At 39.1% G+C, this 23,525-nt stretch overlaps 1 protein-coding gene and 1 long non-coding RNA gene across 8 annotated transcripts in view; one reads left to right on the plus strand and one right to left on the minus strand.

Moving 5' to 3' along the window:
• The window catches only part of LOC144291655 (uncharacterized), a 41,912-nt gene extending 31,731 nt beyond the window's left edge, over positions 1–10,181 (plus strand). The window contains exons 2-5 of one of the 6 annotated variants that reach the window (XR_013359017.1): positions 6,654–6,753; positions 6,871–6,903; positions 7,856–8,113; positions 9,624–10,181. This is a non-coding gene — a long non-coding RNA (uncharacterized LOC144291655). The remainder of the gene's footprint in view (positions 1–6,653; positions 6,754–6,870; positions 6,904–7,855; positions 8,114–9,623) is intronic. The other 5 variants (XR_013359015.1, XR_013359019.1, XR_013359018.1 and 2 more) reach the window with 5 other exon arrangements.
• The window catches only part of CNTNAP5 (contactin associated protein family member 5), a 796,713-nt gene that overhangs the window by 660,168 nt on the left and 113,020 nt on the right, over positions 1–23,525 (minus strand). The window lies entirely within an intron of this gene.

Genomic DNA, 23,525 nt, shown 5'->3' on the forward strand with positions numbered 1-23,525 from the left:
AAGGAGTTCCTGCATATTATTTCTAGCTTTATTGCCTTCCCTTCTTCTCTCAGATATGCAATTTCAATGTTCCTCTCAGCAGTCCGATATATTTTCCATTCCGAACACATTTGTCATTGTTGTCTATTTGTCTTCACACAAACCGCTTGCTCTCTCTTCTTCAAATGCTTCCTCAACCTCCTCCACTTTCATAACCTACCAGCATCTTCTCATCTTTAACAAAAATATAACTTCCTTTGGAATCCTTCAAATTCCCTGATCTGTGTGGCTTTTCCTTCTGCTCTTTGTCATAAAGTCCTAGGTACCTATCCATCTTAAACCCAGTAACATAATTTGTTGTAATTATATACTTATCTGCCTCTCTACCTTGATAGTGAACATCTGAGGGGGTGGATATTATCTTTCATCTCTTTACCCTCAGCCTTTGAAAAGTTCCTGTACTTGTATGTTACACCAAAAAATTGTTTTGAATGAATGTATGAATAAATTAAGTCAGCCTCATTATAACCTTTCTTTAAAAAAAACATTAGAAATAGACCATGTGCGGGTTGCAGTGAAATACATTAACTATGTTTTCTACATTTGTGAGAAAGGATTGACTGTGATTTACTATTTGATTAGATTGATTAATGCAATGGATGATGGTTTCTGAAAGGAAGCTATTCAACCCAGAAGAAGCACAGTGACACAAATTCAATATCAATTGATTCTACTGGATTACAACACATTGAATGTACATTTCATTTTCAACTTTTCAGAAGACTTGAACATATTTCAAAGAAAAATGGACATTTTTACTATTTATTGAAAATAGTGAAGAGGGAAAATCTTTCAAGGGTTTCAAGGTTACCATAAAATAATTAGCAGACAATACAATTTTTAGGAGGTGACATTATAAATTGGATCAGAGAAATAGAGAATTTTAACTCTCTCATTTATGAACATATAGTTCATTCATTCATTCAAATGTTCACTTATTTATTTCATTAATGCCTGTTTATAAAACGTCAATCACTATATCCAGTGGTAGGGATACAGAAATAAATGACTGTAGAGAAGAAAAGTCTAAATCAGACTGATTATATGGGTCATATATCATATGGAATTTTTGGTGGAAGTGATGTCTAAGCCAAATATTTTTTTAAAGGTTGTATTTAATTTATGGGGGAGAGAGCTCTAGAGAGAGCAAGTACAAGTGGGGCAGGAAGAAAGGGAGAAGCAGACTCCCGGCTGAGCAGGGAGCCCAATGCAGGGCTCTATCCTAGGACCCTGGGATCATGACCTAGGCTGAAGGCAGACGCTTAAGCCACTGAACCACCCAGGCACCCCTGTCTAAGCCAAATATTGAAAGGCCAGCACAAGCCACAAAAATTAATAAGCAAAATGTGAAACATCTTCCATACTAAGTGATTGATTTGATACTCTTTTGCTACTTATGAGAATGGATAGCAAAATTTCTGCATCCAATATGCAGAGGTTTCATGGTAAGGAAGGCAAAATTTAAGCGTAGAGAATTTGGAAGTGCAAAAGCGAAATAATTTTGCTAGTAGGGAACAAATGGCAGAAAGCTTCTGACAGAAAGAGAAAAGACAGCACAGCTGAGTCTGTTTGTTGGGACTCAAGGCACAGACAGAAGAGGGCAGAGAAAAGTTAGTACCTTAGAGACAAAGAATGATTTGAAGGCAAGAATGTGAAGGTAGTGCTGCAATGGCAGATTCTTGGTTAGTGCAAACACATTAGAGAGTTTTGGTAGACATGATTTCAAACAACTGGCAAACCAGACAAAAACATATGGTTGGTTAAAGAACTACAGGGATGAGACAGAAGGATTCTTTCCTGGATTTGTCAGTGATGAAATAGGTTCCAGAACTTTATTGTGCCAAAGTCAACATGCTTGATTTGAGTGATACAAGCTTTAAGCTTCCCAGAGAAAAGAGAAGTAAAGATGTGTGGCATTGGCAGTCAAAGAAACCTGGGGTCCAACTGGAGTTTCCTGACAGCTTTTTTAGCTTCAGGAACTTACTTCCTCTTGCTGAGCCTCAGTTTCTTCATCAGTAAAATTGGGGTAATCTTCCCTGTGAAAAACGCTTTGAGAACTAAATGGGATACTGTTTATAATGTCATCAACCACTACATTTAACAAAGAATACATAACTGTGTTTGAGATATTATCTCCTTATATTTCCTTTGAGGAGAATGTGAGGGCGATTTCCACTGCAGATAAACAGTGCTCCTATAAATAAATACTATGTTGGCAGATAAGGAACAAACACATTTTGACTTTTCAAAATATCACACTCAAAGAGTGAGAGAAAATGTAATGACCAAAAGTGTGTTCCTAAATCTGATTCTTTAGGGAAGAAATCATACTTAGAAAAATGTAATCTTGAATCTACTTTACCTAGATTATAGGTAACTACAGCCAAATCAAAACTGTACTAGGCTGTTTGATTATTGACTTTCTTTTTAGAATTGAAACATACCCTCCTGTCCCATAGCCAACTTCAAAACTTACAGCCAAAACAGCTACTGATTTGATTAAGATGGAAGGTGTGAAAGAGAGAATCCTAATCTCTTTGTTAATATAGGTCTACCATTTAACTAATACTATTATCACTATTTTATAAATAATACCATCATATAAGTATAAGGCACTCTCTACATTTCTGAATGCATTGATAATCTTACTTGCTCCCTACCACAAACTTGTGATACAGACAGCAGATATGTGACTTTCATTACATAAAAAAAGAATAGAACACATAAAACGAAGTAACTTGATCACATCGAACCATTTGTGGGATAAAGGGTTCAAATGCTTCTAGAATGAAAACGTATTGAGAGATATAGACGGTAGCTAGCTCAAAAATCAACAAAGGAATGAAAGAAAAAGGAACTCCTGGATATAGGTTTATTTGTGTATAGGTAGCACATATTCCTAGAATATCTTCATGATGCTCAATATGCTAAATTTTATTTTATATGGCCACACCTTGATTATGTACAAAGGAAGGAATTCCTGCATACTATAAATTTTGACTCAGAAATATAATAAAATCACTTTTTGGAGCACAGAAATTCTTATACTCTTTATCTTCATTCATTTAACAAGTTTTTAATTGGGCTCCCAAAGCAAGATACTGTACTAATTGCTATGACTATTCAAAGAAACATCAAGGGCTTTATAGAAAAATATAGTTACATTAAAAATATAAGTAATAGAAATACAAAATTAATATTAAAGTGAAATCAAATATAAAATTTTATGAAAATGTTTTTAAAAGATCTGTTTTGTTTTCTTTAAGGTATCCATCTAAATGTCAGGACTTTGCTTGATGAAAACTTCTAGCTTCTCCACAATTACCCTTCACTTTTTCTTACAGAAGGGAAATTCATCATGCTCTTGCCTATCTCTGACCCAGCTCTTTTCCAGTGGAAGCTGCTGGCTTTTACCCGGCTCGATACATCTGAAGGGAGAGGGTGGCACAAAAATGTGGCTGAGGGGGCCCATTGAAAATGAACAATAAGAGGAAATGAGATGGCAGAGGAGGGCATTTCCTGTTACTTACACAGCAACACTGGAATTAACAAGGGGGAAATTTTCATTTCCTGAAATCCATAGCCCAGAAAATGGAAACACTTCTTATCCATACGTTTTTATGTAACATATGACCATCAGTTTTGTAATTTTAAAAATGATTTCTATTAGCTATCGGGATTAGTTATAATGAGTGATAATAAAACTCATCTGGAATTTATATACAATTTTTAAAAATATTTTATTTATTTATTTGAGAGGGAGAGAGAGAGCACAAGTGGGAGGAAGGGCAGATGGAGAGGGAGAAGCAGATGCCACACTGAGCAAGGAGCCTGACTGGGGCACCATCCCAGGACCCTGAGATCATGACCTGAGCCAAAGTCAGACACTTAACCAACTGAGCCACTCAGGTGCTCCTAAATGCAATTTTAACCTTATTTGGGTAAGATTTTCTAAATCTCTCATTTTATTTTCAATTTGTATAGATTTAGGCTTTGAGTTCCTGACAACCAGCAGATTGGAAGGGGGTGGTAATTGGGACTTATTACTGCACATTTATCTTTTCTCCATCTCTCACTAGAACTTATGTTTAGATTATAAACAGGAAACACCCAATATGTATTTAACTGTAGTACATTCTTTATGGAAGAAAACTAGGTCTAAAAATACACATAAAACATGAACTTTGATATCACTGAATATGATGGAAAGAAAAAAGAAATTAAATGATGGTACAATATATCTATTTCAAATTTCCGTTGAGTGCTTCCAGAAAACAAGCAGAAAATAGACTCTCGAGAATCCTATCTGATGTTGGCCTAAAATCTTTGCTTCTTCACCATTTACAGGAAATTGATTTTCTGTGATGGAAATCATCTCAGCTCTGCAGGCTTTTTGAAGTCCTGTCAAAGACCATTGTGCATTTTCATGCATTGTTTGTAAACTATCAGAATACTCTTTCATGAAATTAATTGTTGGAAAAGATACCAGAAGCCAAACATTTTCCCCCTTTATTTATAATCTTAATGTTTCTCAAATCATGTCTTTTCATCTCTTTTATTTACCGTGGAATCATCCAAATCACATTGGTAGAAAAAAAATACCACAGGTTTATTTTTCAAAGACACTCTCACTGGTTTTGATGGAAATATAAAATGTGTACTCTGAAATAGCCTTGTCCTAGGGGAGCAGAAATGAGCAGATGAGCAGCGTCAAGCACAGGCATGGGGCCAACCATTGAAATCTAAAAGTCAAACCTATCAGAAATGCATCAAAATCCTATTAATTCTGCTAGAGCCACAGGGTTTGGATTTTAATAGTTGGAAGTTGGAAGTGCATCTGTCTTTGAGTGAATTGAAGTAAAACTCCCCCTTCCCCTCCATGTGACTTGCAGACTGACATTTCATATAATTAAAAGGACGCATCTTCATCTTGAATTTTGATCACTCCTGATTTTGTAGAATGCAGTCTCTGACAATAATGTAATCACTCTAAGAAACACGCTAACGTCATTGTTTTGTGATTAAGAAAAGAAAAAGAAATAAAGAATGTGCACATTCCCTTAAGTCAAATTGACCTTGTGATGTATATCACCCTAATATCTGATTAAAGCTACAGTGAGTACAGATGCATATGTGTGCCAGGCCAGGAGCACAAGTAAGTGCGAGAGGGCATTGGGATGGGTGAGAAACTAATTTTGACACGGGTTTTCTTGGGAAAGCCCTAAAATACTTTTTTCCTCCTTATTCAAACTAACTGCTTCAGAGATCTATTTCTAAATTATATCAATCTTATGATAAGGAGCAAACTTCCAAGAACCTAAAATGTAAAAATATAGGTACCTTAAAACTTTGCCTTGATCTCAGGAGTTAAAACAAACAAAAACAACTACCACCACTACCATCACAACAACAAAAGCATTTCAAATCTAAGATGGAGAATAAATATTGCCTTGGAGGGACTGAGACCAAAGTAGACTCAGCAGTCTTAGTGGAACACAAGCTACATGGTGGTATACAAGGAATACCAAAACTATAACATTAAATAAGATGTCAGGATACCTGTAGGATATTTCAGTATGGGAGAAAACACCATTTGACTCCTAAATTTTGTGATCAGACTCTACTTTAGAGTAATAGTCCAGGGCAACTGAGTGGTTCAGTGGTTGAGCATCTGCCTTTGACTCCAGGTCATGATCCTGGGGTCCTGGGATCGAGTCCCACATCAGGTTCCCTGCGCAGAGCCCGCTTCTCTCTCTGCCTATGTCTCTGCTTCACTGTCTGTCTTTCATGAATAAATAAATAAAATCTTAAAAAAAAAAGAGTGATAGTCCAGTGTGCAGTCTCAGCAACTGCATGATAATATCAAGAATATGGATGAGGTCGGGACTCCTGGGTGGCTCAGCGGTTGAGTATCTGCCTTTGGCTCAGGGCATGATGCCGGAGTTCCGAGACCAAGTCCCACGTCGGGCTTCCTGCATGGAGCCTGCTTCTCCCTCTGCCTGTGTCTGTGCCTCTCTATCTCTCAGTGTCTCTCATGAAAAAGTAATTAAAATCTTAAAAAAGGTCTGATAGTTGATAAATAAGTAGGAAGAGTTTTTAATACACCACTGCAGAGGCATTATTGAACGTACCCTAAGTATCTCCTTGCTGTCAGGTTCTAAGAGCAGTATGTCTGGGCAGGTGTACACACACAGAATGAACACTGATAACTCCCACGTGCCAATCACTATTCACCCCTAAGTTTCTATTCCCCGCCCCAAACTCCAAAATAAATACAAGTTTTGCCACATTTTCTTTCTTTTTCTTTCTTTCTTTCTTTCTTTCTTTCTTTCTTTCTTTCTTTCTTTCTTTCTTCTTTCTTTCTTTCTTTCTTTCTTTCTTTCTTTCTTCTTTCTTTCTTTCTTTCTTTCTTTCTTTCTTTCTTTTTTTTTTTTTCATAAGAGGAAAATGACACAAAAAAGGAAGAAATAACATGTATAGATGCACGTTTCAAGCAGAAGGGGCAAAATCTGAATTCAAAGCTATCTGACTTCAGAGCCTCTATTTTCTTATCCAATGCTGATAGAGAAGACAGCAGCTTTCCTGAAGAAATTAGATTGTCGTCTGTCTCCTAGGTACGAGTGTTGCCTGGCTTGGCGGCCACAAAACCCCTGAGAGGAAGGCCTCTTCAGAGCTCTAAGCTTTCTACTTTGAGTTATTTCATCATTAAGCTCAGTAAGTGGCATTTCCTTCCCCTTAATTCAGCCACACAAATTAATTCATGTCTCTCAATAATGAGGTGTGAAGCCAGGGGTATTATCTCTCAGTTAATGACCATTTGTTGTGTTTTAGGGGACTGAAGTTCATCGGAGCACATGCTGGCAGGTACAGTCATTCTTTTAGACCAGGGATGGGGGGTGGGCAATGAAGAGATTAGAAAAAAGAGAGATTTGGGGGAATGGAATGGGAAGGACATAACAAACTCTCCTATGGATGCAGAATTTTCAGCCTCAAGGTCTCAAATTTGTGAGTTTGCATAATGATAAATTAAAAACATTTTAAAAGCATAGTTTTGAGGACCATTTAATGTCAAGGGAAAAGATCGTAATACAAAATATAAAAAAATCAGGATACTGAATTTTAAATATGTAGAATTCTATGAATTCTCATGTATATGAATGTATATGCATATGCATATGTAGTTACCATCTCTGTGCTACATGTACAAGTATATATTCCAAGGCTAACTATATATATTTATGTGTATGTGTGTGTGTGTGTGTGTATATATACATATATATAGAGAGAGAGAGAGAGAGAGAAAGAAAAAGAGAGAGAGAGAGAATGAGAGAGGATTTCAAAACATAGCAAAATAAATGCCACAGAATTAAAATGTTCAGGCATTAGCCCTCTGGAATTCCATTACAGGTTTTTTGTATTTTCTAATTTTTTTTTGTAATTTATAAACTTTCTGAATTGAACATGTGTTACTTTTATAATCTGAAAAGTATAAAAACATTATTTAACAACTTATCCCACATAAATAATAATAATAATAATAATAATAATAATAATAGTATATAATGCCCATCTTAATGTGTGTGTGTTTCCCATTACTCTTAAGAATTCCTACCGTTTCCCCTGCTGTTTTGAAGGGAAATGCAGCCTTCCTTGAGATCATTTGTTTTTAACATGAACATTTACGATATAGAAACTTCAACTGCTTAGGGGGAAAAAAAGGAAACTATATTCAATTAAATCCTCACAGAGAAAAGTAAATAGGACTGTTAACGATTAATTACTCAGTCATGACACATTTTGGTGTCTTTAATGGCAGATGCTGCGACCGAGCTTTGCACACAACAACAAATGAACATAGCTAGCTACTGGGCTGATAAATTGGCCAACAGAGACTGTGTCTTGCCCATAGGTGGAAGAGGTCAGTGTGTTGCTCTTTGCTGATAAAGAACATGAACCACCACCAAGTTTGGCTGACAGAAAACCTTTCTAGACCATTTCCTCAGAGAGGCCTGTTTCAGCATTTACCACATGTACCAGAACAGCTTGACCTTTACTCTACTGAATGCGCACCATGGTGAGGACACCTTGTCTTTAACTCTAGTAGACAGGCCTCAACTCCAGGGAAACAATAAATGCCAAAACCAGAAATAGGAGAAGGTCAAGAGTCTGAGATAAAAGCAGAAACTGTATGGATCATATGGCCTCTGAGGACAGCTCTAGCTAGCTCGATCCCAAGATTTCTGGTGAGGCCTGTTTAAGGCCAGTCTTCACTACCATTCCTCTGCCTTCCAGTGACTCTTAGAATCCAGCCAGGAGCTGTTGTCACAAGTCCTTCATCTTTTTCACATGTAAAGAAGAGCTCAAATTAGCTGTGTGATGAGGGGTGGTGGGGATCTTGTTATGCCAGCACCACCAGTGATCAAAAACTGTACAAGGACATTTTACAGCCGGCAAATTGGAATACTGTAATTTGTGTGTTCAATAAAAAACATGAATTAAATGCAGCTCCTCTATCTGACCTTGCTCAAAAAGAGGTAGCGTCAGGCCAGTGGGCAGGGAAAGAGCATTTGTGGAAGGCAGAGGAGCCAATACAACATCTGAAATTACTTGATGGAAGCCAACATTTTATATCCCTGCTGTAATTCTATCCTGGTTTGAAAAAGCAGTAACTTTCTTCCCATCTGAGTGACAGCCATATGGGGTTGTTACTATAGTCCTCAGCAACTTAGAAATGGAAAAGTCCACTGAGACGGTGGGGTAAGGAAGGGGCTTCTCAAATGCTAATGGGTCAGATCATGGCCACAGAAATCTGCTGGGTTGCCTATTTGAGAGTATTAAGGCTGAAGTTCAGAAAGGTCAGCGCAACTGTCTCAAGGTCACTCAGCTGGAAGGGGCAGGCCAGGTCTGTGAGCTCTGCCCTTCCACTGTGCCCTTTTTCTATTCCATCTTATGTTAGGGGGGGACGTCCTCCCCTGCTCCTGCTTCTACAGTTGTCTCATCAATCCTTTGTCTACTTCAGCCCACGGTCGCGCTCTGCCATGGAGGGGGGCATCCCCATGTGGTGGGAGATGCTGACACAGCTCACTGTGGCCCAGAACAGCCACCCTGACTGACCATGCCCTGTCTTTGCCCTGCGCTCACCCTGCAGCGCCTCACCGCTGTGGAAGTGTACCCAGGACGCTGTGCTACAAGTCCACGCAGTTGACCCAGAGGATGGCATTGAGAAGCCACTGCCCCACCGTCTGCCTTTCAGAGTGGCAGAGGACACTGCTGTATGATTTAATAGTGCCATCTCCACTAGTGTCCCAGGGCGCCACTCATTTGCGAAGCGTCTGCACACAATGCTAATATTGGCAAGATTTCTGAAAAGCTAACTCAGGTACTAAATCATGCCAAATGAACAAGTCAGATCCTTATTGGGCTTCTCCCAAGGTAACTCTCAGAGAGAAAAGTAAAGGTTAAGTCAGTGACTGAAACAGAAGTTAACCCTTTCTAGAAAAAAAAAAAAAAAATTAAAGTCATATAAAGGCTTAAAGTAGACTCCTTCTTAACTGTTTCCGTATTTTCTCCGTTCTGGTCCTCAGGCCCTGTGACACTCATGAGTGTGCCATCCTGGTTTGCTGCCCTGCCTCTTCTCCTTCCAAAGCATGAAGATATCACCTGGCTCTCTTAAATGCCCCCTGTGTCAGTCTGGCCTTTGCTATAGATAGAATTTTTTCATTGGTGCTGCTCCTGACCAGGCTTTTGCCCACCACCAGATAAAAACAAGCCAGATCTCTGTGCTATGACAAGCTTTGCCCCTTACTCAGCTCAAGAACTAGATACTATGGCCTTCCCATGACTCTTCTTCATATCAACTGCAGAGTTATGCTGAGCCTAAGCCTGACCCCATCATCTTGGTCTGCACCTTAAAATCAAAACCAAAATAGGAATATTTAGGCACTATAATTAAATTGTTGGGGCACTGTATTTCTAATAGGCTGAGGTTCTCAGATCTTAGAAATGGAGCTTTCCTGCAGATTTTGCTAAAAGTGCATCACAGCGTTACTAGTTATTATTTTTCTAAAAAGCAATAACTATATTTCGTCCAGTGTTCCGTGAAAGTTCACAACAAATGTCGTCTTTGTGGTTTCTATTTATAAATCAAGGGTTTTTATAGAAATTTCTCCCATATTAAAGCTTTCTTTCAAAGAGAGACTTTTTTTTTTTTTAAGATTGTATTTACTGATTTTAGAGAGACAGCACATAAGCAGGAGGCAGGCAGAGAGAGAAGTATTTTCCTCACTGAGCAGGGAGGCTGATGTCGGGCTTGATTCCAGGACCCTGGGATCATGACCGAGCTGAAGGCGGACACTTAACTGACTGAGCCACCCAGGTGCCCCAGGTGTGCTTTGCCTTCATCCTCACCAGTAGAACAGTAAGGGCTGTGAAGGGCATGATAAAAAATGTCCAGCCTCTGCCCTCAAGGAGGCTTACAGCCTGATGGCAAGAAGACACGAATGTAAATAAAATAGCGAAGGGCAGCCTGGGTGGCTCAGCGGTTTAGCTCCACCTTCAGCCCAGGGTGTGATCCTGGGGACCTGGAATCGAGTCCCACATCAGGCTTCCTGCATGGAGCCTGCTTCTCCCTCTGCCTGTGTCTCTGCCTCTCTCTCTCTCTCTCTCTCTCTGCATCTCTCATGAATAAATAAATAAAATCTTAAAAAAATAAAAATAAAAAATAAAACAGTGAAGAAAATGAGGAAGAAAAGGGGAAGGAGGCAACACTGAGTACAGCAATAGCTGGGCCTTTGGGGAGGAGGGGCTTCTTTGGACCCTGTTGGGGAGGGTGGAGTGGTCAGGTGTTCAATTTGGGTGGTAGGGAAGGCTTCTGGGACCCATTAGAGTTTGCATCCACCTCAAAGCACTAGAGAGTCTATATCCCCAATTTATGGTCTTTAAGAACATATAAATGCTCAGCTTGCTTTTGGGTGAGAAATGTGCATCACTAAATGGTAATGATGATAATAATTGCTATTGGTATTTATTTACACTCCATCTCTTTATACAGAGGATTTGAGGCAGCTGGTGATCAGTGTTGATGCTCCTACAATACAGATGATGCTCAGCAATTCCAGTTGCTGCTCCTTTGTCTGCTCTTCTCCCTCTGCAGGTCAAGCCTCCTCCCACGCGGGATCTTCTGGCAGGCTTTGGAGAAAAATCGAGATATTTTTTTCTAACTTACTCTTTCTTTCTACCACATCCAGATAGATTTGCTCCAAGGGCTCTGTCAACCCTAACTTAAAAATGTAGTAGGAAAAGGACTTTCTGCCCAATAAACTGAGCGATTGGGTTGTAGGGACACTAAGGCTTACATTTGTCACGACTAGTACCAAACAAACAGAGCCTATATTAAGAAAATCGTGAAAATTTGGAACAATGTTTTAGCAGTCAAGAGTTTCCCTTCTGTTCTCCAAGAGCCTGAGCGCTGTGTACAATCTTTGCCTAGTTTCTGTATAAACTTTGAGGGAATTATTAGATTCCCATGGATCTGTATTGTGTATTGTAAACCTAAGAGCCCTAGCCAACGAAACAGAAACCGACTCATAAATACAGAGAACCAGAAGGAAGGGGGTGAGGGGTCAGTGAAATGGGTGAAGGGGATTAAGAGGTACAAACTCCCAGTCATAAAATAAATACGTCACAGGGATGAAAAGTTGCAACATGGGAATATAGTTAATAATAATTTAATAACTTAAAAAACAACTTTCTGCTCTTGCATATCATTAATAATTTACAATGAGAATATTTTTTTCAGGAGGGAAGAAGGGAACCAATGATCTTTTCATAAATGTAGAGCTCCTCTGCCTCTTTTGCAGCAAGGAACTGCCTCGCCCCAGATCACACATCCAGAAAAGGCTGAGAATTAGAATGCTTCTGATCTTCTCCTTGCTGGCCCTCTTTCCTCTCTTCCTCCCTACATTTCCTCCCTCTTTCCTTTCTCCCTCCTTTCCTTCTTTTGGCCATAGATGTGTTTTGACTGCCTGCTCTGGCCTTGCACCATTTGGGGTTTTCCTTCTCTTTCTTCAAGTCTCAGATGAGCAGCCAGTACACAGAAAGGGAAAGCAGTCCTGTATCTGATCTTTCTGGACTCTTGAGATCTTCCTGGGCTGGTCCACTTGCACAGCAGAGGAGCTCTGATCCTGCAAGGAAGCAGCTCACCTGCCCTTGAGGGTCCAGGCTAGATAAGCTCCCTGTCACCAGCCAATTAGGAGATGTGAAGACATAATCTGTTCTCTACCATCCTGTGATTGTTTCGAATCCTGTGAAGACTACATGTTTAATGCAATCGGTTTCTCCACATGCAACTTGCTACCTTGTGTTTGTATTTAAAAAAAAAAGTGACAAAAAATTGTGGGGGGTTTTTTTCAGGATTTTTTTATCCAGTGTGGAGAAAAGTGAGAAACTTTAAAAAAATTGTTTCATAAAAAAAAAAAAAAAAAAAAATCTTTTTTTTTTTTGTTTTTAACTTGACAACTCTAAGTGATAAGTAGAGTTGAAACGGCCAAGAAAAATATGGGCTCTAGAGTGTAAGAGAAACTTTTTTAAATCTCTTATGATCATCATGCTGCAATCACATATGGAAATGTATTAAACAAAGGACCACCTGTCAAACTCCTTTTGAAGAGCAAGATTTTTTTTTTTTTTTCCTGAATGGTGTATGGTTTCCATAAACTATAGAGCTTCACATAAAAGTGAATCTTTGGGTGGGAGGAGAAACTAAACTGTGTAATAATTAAAAATATTTTATTTTGAAAGAGAGATATGACACAAAGTTTATGAAATGGAATGTGTTAATTTGAAGAATTTAAAGGAGATAATGTACAAGATATAATGGCAGAAGAATAATGAAGAGTTTTTATCTTCATAAATACAAAAGACAAGGTAGTTTAAAAAAAAAATCACAAGCATTCTAATTCTACCACATGGAACTAAAGTCTTAGAATTGAACTTTCCAGGAGCCATGGTCTTTCTTCCTTGGTTATAGGCTATTGCCATATGCAAGTTTGGAAAGCAAAGGAACAGGAATAGGAACTCAGCAGTACTTGACCTGCTCACTCCATCTTGGGAGAAGATTTGGAGAGGAAATTAAGGAAGTTTTGTCCAAAGACAAAGAGAGTGGGGCTGTGTCTCAAGCTTGGGAATTCCTTAGATTCTGTAGATCCCCCATGGCTCTCAATGGTGTAGTCTTTGTCGATGTTAATATTCTAATTATATATCCCAGGTGTCCCATTAATTTCTCTTAGTAGCCAACACTGCCTGGAAAGAAACCCCAGGGGCTACATTTCTTTCCTTTGGTGGCTTTTGTTAATTAGCTTGGGTTCCAGGCACAGGAGTAGAACTGCCACCACCATTTAGAATAGGAAGGATAGAATCCAGTAAGACAACTAGGTAAAAGGGAAAACTGGCAAAAACTAGCTAAACAATAGCTAATGAGGGGATCCCTGGGTGGCTCAGTGGTTTAGCGTCTGCCTTCGGCCCAGAGCGTGATCCTGGAGTCCAGGGATCGAGTCCTACATCGGGCTCCCTGCATGGAGCCTGCTTCTCCCTCTACCTGTGTCTCTGCCTCTCTCTCTCTCTCTCTCTCTCTCTGTCTCTCACGAATAAATAAATAAAAATCTTAAAAAAAAATAAAAATAAACAATAGCTAATGAAGCCAGACAAGACTCTCCTATGAACCGGTCTAAGCTGTTCTGCCTAAGACCTAAGTATGCAAGGCAGCAATGTCCATTTCCTCATCTATGGGCTTCCTGTACTTAAACCCCGAGGTAAGTAAGTGTAACTAGTTCCAAGCTTTAGATCATTAAATGTGATTTAGGCTCTTACTTGCTCTAATGAGAACTGCATATAATTATTTTTATAAAATCTCCCACATGATGCTTTAATCAGGATTATGGCACATCAGTTCTAAACAAAACAACAGTCTGTGTAATTCAATCCATGTCCTGTTTACAAACTCACAGATGTTAAGCCATAGGAACGATAGATGATGAAGCAAAGCAGGCAAATCACAGCCCAAATAATTGGCTGTTTGGATACTTTTGTTTGGAATATTAGCATTCATGTTTCAATCATAGAAATGAATTCTATGACCTGAAGTTTTGGAGAGTCTCCATGTCTAGACCACATTCTTTCTTGTAGTCAACCAGGGTTTCACACTTATAGGCCTGTGTACCCTTTGGGTAATATGGATGAATGAGGGAGCTGGATATAAAAGTAACTGAGGGTTGAGGGGGTTGTGTCTTAATGAAGGGCCATGCCTCATAGACCGAGCCAGCTGCTATATTGCTGCATATAATTGTTATAAAATATTCATATTTTTACAAAGGAAAGTCAATAGTTTGGGGCTCCTAATGTTTAAAAAAATCCCAGATTTTAAGTCTGGGAAATGCTAATAAAACATCTTTATGCATGGGACCATTCCATTCCATTAGTTTGGGGCTTCTGCTCTGAACTGTGTATATTTCAGGAATAGATATCACAAATCCTTTCATTTATTATTATTATTATTTACTAATACCATTGTTATTATTGTGATTATTATTGGCATCTTTTTCATTGTCTAGTGCCCTGAAATGGAATAGACCCTTGAATGTGTGTGGAATAAATGAATAAAAGATACCAATGGGTGTAATGATATTAACATGAAAAGGGACTCTTCCATGGGCAGGTAGGTACTGACAGGGGCAGATAGAGATCATTTCAATTTCGGTCTAGTGTCCTTGAGCCTATGCTATTCCACTTCTCAAGGTTTTAGTGATGTAAAGGCAGAGGAAGAGAATTGCAGATATCCATTAGGCTGTGCATGGAAAACCATTCATATCCCATATCTTTAACAAGAAATTTTGTTTCATATGCATGGGGTGGAAGAAGGGGTGAGAGAAAGGTGCTGGTGATAATTATTATATTATCTTGTATTTTTAAATGCGAATGATATTCCAGGCATTCTGGTAAACACTACAGATATATTCTCTCATTTGATCTTCACAAACATATCAAGCAATTCCACGCTATAGAAGAGGAAACTGTAGGAAAGAGAAATTAAGAGAAGAAGTCCAAAATCATGCAGCTACTAAACCGAATTCACCTTACTTTAGGTGCTTCCACACATGGCTTTAGTTCTCAAAATGAACATGCAAAATAGATGATCATTTTACACACATTTCAAGGGAGAGGTTAAGTCTTGCTAATGTCAAAATAGTCATCCACAGAGCAAGTGACTAGCTAAAGCTGAGATTCAAATCGTGGTCTATTGACTCAAAAGAACATGCCTTTTACACTAATAACAAGAATTGTTTTTCCACAAGCTCTGTTTGTATTATAACATGATGGTTTGTAATATCCCTACAGAGCATGATCACAGTCGAGGTCAAGCTCCTTGTCCAAGTGTGTATAGATATTAAGTCAATCCAAGCATAGATTGCAATCTGATGTGTAAGCTCAATCCTGTCTGGCTCCAGCGAGCTTCATGCTGCACAGTCCCCTAGTACTTCCCCTGTGTAAACTCACTCCTCAGCCCTCCACCTACCCACTGATAGCTTAAGACAAAACTTCAGCTTCACTCTTCCCCAGTAAAATCTCTCTACAGGGTTGCCTAGGTGTGTTTGAGAACATTACACTGTCATCTAGGGCAGCCCCAGTGGCCCGGCAGTTTAGCACCGCCTTCGGCCCAGGATGCACCTGTGTCTCTGCCTCTCTCTCTCTCTCTCTCTCTCTCTCTCTGTGTGTGTGTCTCATGAATAAATAAATAAAATCTTAAAAAAAAAAAACCTGTCATTTAAATCTCTGCTCCAATGCTTCTAGTAGCTTCTCCTTATACTCAGAATAAAATCCAAATTCTTTCATAGGATTTATGTGGCCCTATATAATCTGTCCTTGCCTACCCCTCTTCTCCCTCTCCACCATCCTTTCTGTCTTTCCAGTCACCTCGGCATTTGTGGAGTTCCTCCAATTAACCAAGGGTATCTTAGTCTCATGGACTGCCCCTTCCAGTGAGAATTTTCCTCTTCCAAATCTTGTGCCCTCATATCATTGATCAAATATCACTTCCTCAAAAAGGCAACATTAGAAATCATTATCTAAAAGAAGGTGCCTGGATGGCTCTATCAATTAAGCATCCGACTTTTTATTTTGATTCAGATCATGATCTCAGGGTCCTGGGATTGAGCCCTACATTGAGCTCCCCATTCAGCAAAGAATCTGCTTGTGTTCCTCTCCTTCTGTTACTCTCCCTGCTTGCATTCACTCTCTCTCTTTAAATAAATAAATAAATCTAAAATAAAATTTTAAAAAATAGGGATCCATGGGTGGCTCAGCAGTTTAGCACTGCCTTCAGCCCAGGGCATAATCCTGGAATCCCGGGATCAAGTCCCACATCGGGCTCCCTGCATGGAGCCTGCTTCTCCCTCTGCCTGTGTCTCTGCCTCTCTCTCTCTCTCTCTCCCTCTCCCTCTCTCTCTCTCTCTCTCCCTATGTCTCTCATGAATAAATAAATAAAATCTTTAAAAATAAATAAATAAAAATAAAAATAAAATGAGTCCCTGTACTGAGTTTTTCCTTTTATCACATAGAATTATCTAAAATTATATCTGTATTTTCTTATTGCCTATCACCCCTACTGGAATGTAAATTCCATGAAGGCAAGGTTATTGCTGCATTTGCAGCTGTGTCTAAGCACTTAGAACAGTGTCTGAATAAGTCTGACATGCATGAATCTCTTTTCATCAATGGCCGAGTGACTTCAAGGATCCAGGTACATTCGCAAAAATTTGGCATGTGTGTTGATATTTTCAGAGCCAAAATATGAGGAGAACAGTCATGTTTTTAAATCCACTGAAAACAAATGCTATGAATAAATGCTATGTAAGAAATGCCTGATGGGTTCCAACTAAGTAAGTGAAGAACATAGACCTTAGAACAGAGAATAAAAATAATTAACCTGTGAATGTTGTTAGGAGAGATTTCAATTCTTTCAAAGATTCATGCAGAGAAAATAACTTGAAGTTAAAAGAAAGAGATTTGTTTTTTATGGAAGAAGAATAAATGCTGTTTTCTTTGCCTCTTAAGTTGGAAAATGAGATGAGAGACAGAGGTAAGAGAATGGGGAGATGGGTCTAATCTTATCTACATGAAGACTCTTCAGGACAGATATACTGGCTATCAGGGCCCATCATTCTACATGAACCTAACCAAGCCCACTCTATTTACCTTACCTTCTTAAAGGTCAATAAAAGCAACGCTGACTTTGCTTAAAGCTCCCATTTTGAAATCAATGGGATTCCCTCCCTTTCATGTGTACTACAGAAAAGCTGCCACCTCTTATGACAGCCCTCAAAATTAGACACCTCTCCCCATAACCTGTCTAGACTAGGCACATACAAACCCTCATCATTGAGTTGGGAATGTTGGTGCTATTGTTAAAATTGAGGAAATATGGGATCCCTGGGTGGCGCAGCGGTTTTGTGCCTGCCTTTGGCCCAGGGCGCGATCCTGGAGACCCGGGATCGAATCCCATATCGGGCTCCTGGTGCATGGAGCCTGCTTCTTCCTCTGCCTATGTCTCTGCCTCTCCCTCTCTCTCTCTGTGACTATCATAAATAAAAATTTAAAAAAAATTGAGGAAATATGATTCTCTGTGTTTATTAAAAACTGTCTTACTTTCATCCATCATTTGAAATGAAGAGAGAAAAGTAGAAATCAAAATAAAGTTAAGATCATTAGTGCCCCCCTCCTAGGATTTTATGTAAAATTAAGAAAATAGGAAAACAAAAAAAGCTAAAGCAAGTGGTAACTGCCATTTCTAAGCTTCTGTTTCTTCAGAAACACTAACTGATCCCATTTTGAAAACCAAGCTAAGAATTATTTGGTTATTATATGACTATATGGATTAGTAACTGTAATAATCATAATAATCACAAATGTACCGCAGTGTATTTCAAGGATGCACTCTATGTATGCCACCATGGCTTCTGCTCCTCCTTATACCTCCTCACATTGCTAAATACCACTAACCCAGTGAAAACACCAATGATAGGCAGAGCACTTTGAAATCAAGTGTTCTCTAAGGTAAATGTTACCATTTGAATTTGAAAATAAAAAGAGGGAGCTCAAGTTGTTAAAATCCTGAAATTTAATTATCAAAATATGTGGTTTGGGGGGGGGGGTGGTGTTTTGTTTGTTCTTTAATTTGAGAGTGGTCATAGGCCATGATATTAGTAGCTCTTTTCAATGTAGGGCAGTTACCATTTGCTTTAGCTTTTTTTTCCCCCTGTACATTTGTAATAAGCACAGAAATCTCCTTTCAGGATTTTTTTTGAAGTGTGGCAGTCTCTTTCAAGTAAGGAAGGGGTCCAAACTAAAATGAACATATAATAATGTTAGTAAATTGAACTCATATACTTAATACCTTTTTGAATTTACATCCACTTCTGTTGATAATTCACTGTAATAAACGCTGAGTACTTGCTAAGTTCTGGTGGCCTCCAGGAGTGCTCTTCCTGCGGTTCCAGTTACGGTGTATGTGTACATTGACTTCACAAAGCATCTGACTTCTGGCCTCTCTGTCTCCCTCAATACTCTAGATGCTGAGATTCAGGTTATATCCTCCAAATCTCAGTCCCATCATTGCCTGCATCATCTCCCCTCTCTGATTCTCCTACCCAGCAGAGTAGACTGAGTCTAAGCTCACGCAGACTGAGTTTTCACCTCAGCTCTATTAATTTACTAGCTGAATGAACTTAGTAAACATATTTTTGTCTATCTGACCTATATGTAAGGTGGGAATTAGAATATCTATTTTTCAGGGTTGTTAAGATAATTAGAAATAAATTGACGTACTAGGCCCTCAGTTTACGAAAGTTATTATCATCTCTCTAGTGCTTCAAGAAGCATAGTCAACTTTTAGCCTCTTTTATGGTCTAACCTTCTTTTTCTCATTGATATTTCCTCTGATCTTGCTTTTTTGTTTATCTTGAATTAGTATATTTTCCTGTTGCATTGTAAATGGCTATTGCAGATAATCCACAAAGCCTTTGTGAAACTGGCAGTGAATAATATAAACAAACAATATAAGCAAACATGTAAAATAAAACAAATAAATATGGCCTTTGGCCACAAATTCCCAAAGCCTCAAATTCTCCAGTTTTAAACTCTGTCAACAATGATGATAATTTATAAATCCCAAAGAACCAACAAAGTGGGAAATGTAAAATTTAACACAGGGCTTGTCTGTGCAGAAGCAATACTAATTGCAGTCATTTATGTCAACAGCTTACCATTTATACCTAATTACCATGCCTCAAAATTGCATTATGTATATCATTAGGTGTGTGTCAAATTAACTCTGTTGTAAGTTTTATTTGATTATGCCACTACTCTTCTCACCTGCATGCTCACTTTTTATAGTTTGTTGCTTATGTACCATGGTCAATTGCTCTCGGGCTCAAAAAAAGAGAGAGAGAGAGAGAGAGAGAGCAACCATTGGAGAGAAGAGGACTAAAACATGTGATATCTACCACCGAAAAATTGATTGTTGGGGAAGAGAGGGGTCCAGCCTATTAATTTGATGGTCCTAATGTTAGCCTGCTCCTGCCCACTGTAGCTTTGGGTTTTTTCATTCCCTTGGTGGCAGTAACTGTCTTTTTTATCCATTAGTTTAGGAAAATCTGACATGGTAAAAAGATGAGATTTAGTAGATGTGGATTCAAAGCTCTGCCATTTACTTGGCATAAAGTGATTGGTGTATATTTCCTGACTGTGCATAATCTCAGCTTCTTCAAATAGGAATGCTGATACCTCTTTCATAGGCTCTTTATAAGAGTAAACAATGTCTGTGAAGAATAGGAATACAGTTTAGTGTTTGGGAAGCTCTAAATAAGTGGTAGGTTCTCCTATCTTCATTTTTCAAATGTATCCATCCCTCCAGATAAGAATCCCTGAAGTCCTTCAAAACCTGGATGAACTCTTTTTCCTTGTGGATTCCCTAGAATCCTTTATTCTTTCATACAGACAGACATGTTGTTTGCTGATATTTGATAATGCGCTCAGATATGACAGCTGGCTTTCAAAAGAAGACCATAACCTTCTTACCCTTGCCTGCCTGCTTGGTTTTAAGCTAAGCCTTTGAAGTGTCACAACTGGAGTCACATAACATCATATATTATGTGTACAAGGAAACGTAAGGGTAACTTGTCCAGTACCTTCATTTTCAATGAAGAACACTGGAATCCAGAAAGGTTAAATGACTTCACTATGGTCTCACAGCTGGTTAGTGACAAAACAGGAACAAAATGTTCACACTGATCTTTCCACTAAGTACAAAGGTTGGCAAACTATGACCCACAGGCCAAATATGACCTGCCTCTCATTTTCGTAAATAGAATTTTATTAGAACAGTGACATATTCACTCATTTACATATTGTCTATGATGTTCCTGCTACAACAGCAGAGTGAATCGTTGTGACAGAGACCATATGGTCTGTAACCCCAGAAATTTACTATCTGGCACTTCAGAAAAAGTTTGTGAACCCCTGATCAAGAACAGTTCCAAAACTCCAACTCATGAAGTGAGCTATCACCCAAATATTTTCTTTTTTTAATCTGAGTGGAAAAACCAACAAACCAACAATGTTCAACATTTTTTCATCTGCAGTGAGTTTTATATCCCAAGAGATACACCGTGTCACTAGTGAAATGTCAATGTTAAAGGTAGCTGTTCCCATTAAGGGACAGGATTGTGTAAAGCATGTGGTAAAACCCATAAAACATACATGTCTCTGAGTCACTTCACATAAACTTTCTCCCTCGGGTCTGTGCTGACCACTAAGGAGTTCTTACTGAAAGGAAGAGACCTGTGTGTGTGTGTGTGTGTGTGTATTGGGGTGGGGGTGAACTGGAATATTCCTGTGGGTACCGAAGGCAGCTCACTGCCTTAGTCATCAACGTACAATCTACTGGTCATACAACACACCTCCAGAACACTTACTCTCCACCTACAACAGTCAATTCAGGTTCACCTTATTGATAGGAAGAAACACCAAATGCCAACCCTGTTCAGGTAGAAAGGTAACACCCAGGCTCTGTTCTTAGAAAAAGGCAGCTGTGAGCAAGACCCAACATGCAGCAGGATTCCCAGCACAACTTGTCAAATGCTTCAATAAATAATCACTAAAAATGACTGTAATGCCCCTTCTCTGTTTCACACTTAAGAAAACTGAGCCTCAAAGGTTTTTGAACTAATGGGAACACTTAGGGACAAATCTTTAAATACTAGCTAAGTCTTTTGCATGCTTATTATGTACCAGGCTCTGCTCCATAAACTCTGCATACATATTAGATCATTCAGTCCTCCCGATAACTCTGTAAGGTAGGGTTTGTTCTGATCTCATTCTACAGAGGAGGTAGCTGAGGCACAGAGACGATAAGGAACTTCCCTGGACCAATCACATTGCTGAGTGCATGATGGAGCTAGGGTTTACCACACCCAGTAGTTCTAGGTCTATAGATACTTAAGGATTAGGGAAAATGCTCACCTTCAAAGAATTCTACTCTGGGCCTGACACAGACATTAGATATTGCCATTCCTACAGTAAGTAATTGTTGTGCTGTGGTTGGACATCAGCCTAATGATGATTATTTTCCTTCCTTTCGCAGATGCACAAACTGAGGCTTGGAAAGCAAGATCACCTTCAGGTCATTCTGATGATCTGTAGCGGATCTGGGGTCACAGTACTGCCTCTCTGATTCCAGTCTCTCCTTTTGCTCTCAAGGCATTTTTACTGTCCTACGATCCCCCCTCAGCTTTGCCAATATACCAAACTACCTGTTTATGTTGTTCAGACTTGGCCATGAGCGTCTTCAAGTCTTAATCCTATTTACTGATTGAGACTGCTGATTACAGACATCTGCCAGTTCAATTTGTCTGTGTTTTCTGAGATCATGTTACATCAACTGGCACAGATCTACCTTTTCCTCAAACCTTCTTTTAGAAGCACTTTCCAAAGCCAGCTGAAGTCTTGTGTCTGGAAGGCGTGACCAGTCATGCACACTGTCTCTAGAGCAGCAAAGGCTTTTTCCATTGCATGTGTCCAGAAGACACTTCACTGCTTTGGCTCCAAATTTTCAGTGGACTTGGTCACTGAGCTGACAATGGCTTACCCTGGAGTACCACAGTCACTTAATCTCTTTCTCTCAAAGGTACATTAATTAATTATTTATTAATTGAGTTCATGAATCCAAAAGGGCTCATAACAGACTTCAGCATAAACCCTTCTGTTCCTCTCTATCCTAGTTATGCATGTTAAAAATATATCTGCACCACCCTGAAAAGCAATGCAAGGATTAAGGTGCACAAACAAATTAGCCAAGGGAGAAAAATAAACATAGTAAGAAAAGGTAGCTTCTGGGAGAAGGGAAAGAAAGAGTGAAAATCCTATTGTTTCCTAATAAGCCAGTTAAAGTGGATATAATTTAAGTTGACCTATCACTGATAACATTTTACACACATGCTCATGCACATACACACACTTCATTTACCTCATGATCTTTCTTTTCATGTGCGGACATAGACCATAGGTTCATTTGAGAATTCCAAAGGCTAAAAGTGCTTTGGCAAACTCAAATATGATTAGAGGAGGTTGAATAGCAGTTGTTGAAAGAGCTAAGAGTATTCAGAGTATAAAAACGAAGGTCAAGTTGGGGCATTATCACCGCTTTTGAATATCTACAGGGCAGTCATGTAGAAAATGGAATAGACTCATTTCATTGTTCCAAAGTGCAGAGCCAGGATGACTGATGGAAGGTACAGAGGCAAGTTTTGGCCAACATAAGTATAAAAACATTGAAACAATTAGTTCTATCAAAAAAGGAAATGGTTTGCTTCTGAGAATAGTAAAGTCTTTCCTCATGAAGTAATTTAAAAAGAGGCTTGTGTGGGTTACCTGTCAAGGATTTTGTAGAAAGAATTCACACATTACTTGAACAATGGTGGTGGTTCTCAGATGCAGCTATTAAAAATTCTGAGACTGGGGCCTCACCCCACAGATTTTGGTTTAATGGTCCACAGTGGAGCCTAGACATTAGGATATTTAAAAGCTCCCCATCTGGGCAGCCCGGGTGGCTCCGCGGTTTAGCGCCGCCTTCAGCCCGGGGTGGGATTCTGGAGACCCGGGATAGAGTCCCACGTCGGGCTCCCTGCATGGAGCCTGCTTCTCCCTCTGCCTGTGTCCCTCTGTATCTCTCATGGATAAATAAATAAAATCTTAAAAAAAAAAAAATAAAAGCTCCCCATCTGATTCAGTGTGCAACCAGATAAAGAACCATGGGGCTAGGGAAGGCATTCATTTTATTCCTCACTCTGTTGACAGATATTGATGGAGCAAATACCAGAGGCCTGATTCTTTGCACTGAGGAAGGGAAAGTAGCAGATGCTAGTGGTACGCACTAGTAC

The sequence above is a fragment of the Canis aureus genome, chromosome 20 (assembly GCF_053574225.1).
Source record: "Canis aureus isolate CA01 chromosome 20, VMU_Caureus_v.1.0, whole genome shotgun sequence".
Classification (NCBI taxonomy): domain Eukaryota; kingdom Metazoa; phylum Chordata; class Mammalia; order Carnivora; family Canidae; genus Canis; species Canis aureus.